This window comes from Palaemon carinicauda, chromosome 17 (genome assembly GCF_036898095.1).
Source record: "Palaemon carinicauda isolate YSFRI2023 chromosome 17, ASM3689809v2, whole genome shotgun sequence".
In the NCBI taxonomy this organism is placed as follows: domain Eukaryota; kingdom Metazoa; phylum Arthropoda; class Malacostraca; order Decapoda; family Palaemonidae; genus Palaemon; species Palaemon carinicauda.
Genome location: NC_090741.1, coordinates 32,313,945 through 32,316,444, shown reverse-complemented (window position 1 = coordinate 32,316,444; position 2,500 = coordinate 32,313,945).

Here is a 2,500-nt window from a genome sequence, read left to right as displayed (position 1 = left end):
CACTGGGCTATATTATCCTGTTGGAACTCTTGGGATTATAGCATTTTGCTTTTCCTATTGGGGTTATAACTTAGCTAATAATAATAATAATAATAATAATAATAATAATAATAATAATAATAATAATAATAATCACACTGAGCTTAGCAAGAAAAATTCTTATTCGCTCAAGGGGTTAACTACTGCAATGTTAATGTTCACTAGTTACTTTCCTCTTGGTAAGAGTAGAAGAGACTCTTTAGCTATGGTAAGCAGCTTTTCTAAGTGAAGGGCAATCCAAAATAAAAACATTGTTCTCCGGTCTTGGGTAGTGCCATAGCCTCTGTACCATGGTCTTCCACTGTCTTGGGTTAGAGTCTAGCAAAAGGTCGAGAAATAAGCTGCCGCAGCGGAGGTCTACGCTCTATTGAGTACCCCTCTAGTTCTACATAGCTTTTCTTTCATTCTTTTCCATCGTAATTTACTATCTAACCTAAAGTAAAGCCAATCTCTTAAAGGAAAATTACTATCCAATATTACTAATGAAAAGTGCTGTTGTTATAAATGTTTGCAACAACGCATAAATAGAAAAATTCCAAATTACAAAAAACAGTCAACCAGAGAAAAATTTTCAGACCAGAAAATCAAAAACGAAAAAACAAAAAACTATTGAACAATGTTTATAAAGAGAAAATATCCTATATTAATAAAATGAATTGAAAACGTCGACTGAAAAGATTGTTGAAAAAACCTTTTTCAAAACCTCGTCGATGACCGTAGGCATTGCGACGCCAGGATGCTTAAGCAAATCGATCAACTCATACAAAAGAATGAGTACGCCTCTTTTATGAGTATTGAGGAAGAGAGAAATAAATCCCACCATGAGGATTATCTGGGATTTCCTGAAGGGATTTTGAGTGGCCATTCTATATTTGGTTTTCTATCCGGGATTTAATCTGGCTTTGAGGGTAGACAAAGGAATATATATATATATATATATATATACATATACATATACATATATATATATACTGTATATATATATATATATATATATATACTAGTGTACAAGACCCTTCAAAAATAAATATTAAACATTTATATAGATAAGCACATCCTTACTCGCCTCTCACCAGGGTATGATTACTCCCTCTTCCCCTTACTAATTTTAAGCCTTCGTTTTAACACTAAATTTACTTGTTTTCTCTTTCTTCTGATTTTTCTCTTCTTTTTTGGGGTATTCCCTTTGAACGGGTTCCTTGTGAATTTGACCTATACAGCCTGGCGTTGGGGCCAATGAGGCCATTCGGCGACTTGTGAATTATTACTTGGATTTACATTTTATTAACTGTTGTATAAAGCATCCCTTTCTGAGTGTGGCTACATTAACGTTGAGAAAGGGTTTGTATGTTGCTATTATCAGCAAAGCTGTACTAGTCAGGGCTACCTGACTAGGAAAAGACTCTTCAGCCAATTCCAATTTGTCTTCACATTTGAAGCAAATTTTCTTTTCAAGTATATTGTAAAGATTATTTTGAAGAAAATATGCTTACTACTTTCCCAGAATGTTCAGTCACCAGTCAGCTTTAAATTCCGCTCATAAATGGCAGAGGCAAGGTACAGTGACAAGCTAGGACCAGGAAGGGCCAGGCAATGGCTGCTGATGGCTTAGCAGATTAACCTACAGACTTCCCAGTCCCCCATCCCTAACTCCAAGGAATGGTGAGGCTGCAGGCACTACAAGAAACTATCGAGCTTGATTGATTGATCGATTTGAGGTTTTCTGGCATATTGAGCCTGAGCTTGACTTGAAGTCACGCTTATCTAGCTTTAGCTTGACTCGAATCCCAGTTCAGCGATCGCCAGGCAGGAACGTTTTCAATAGGCTTCCTTTAAGAGCCTTAGCTTCAGAATTTTTTACGATCCTAATTCAATATTATTTCTTTCATATTGAAGTTTTCACTTTGAGCTATGAATAAAATAAGATTATCAGCAATGTTTCTTATCTGTTCACATTCCATCCAGACTAACTCTTTATGATTATCAGTTATATGTCAAAAATGACTTCTAGATATTTAGAAGGATATTCATACAAACGCACACATATACAGATTGAACTCTTCTCACCCTCTCCCCCTTTCCTATCTACAACCTGCTGGTTCCGCAATTTATGGGAGTGTGGTTTCTGAGGGTACCTCTCGGGGTACCCCTTCTCACCAGGGTAGGAGTACATCTCTCCCCCTTGAATTGGACAGTATATATATATATATATATACATATATATATGTATGTATATATATATATATATATATATGTATATATATATATATATTATATATATATATATATATATACATATATATATATATATATATACAGGATGTGGTTATTTGTACACAAACATTATCTTTTGAGTTTTGGTTTTGAAGTAACCAATATCCAGTGAGGTATTGAAAATGATTTAGATAAGAGAAGTAATGACAATAATTAGGTGTGAAACGAAAATCTCTCTCTCTCTCTC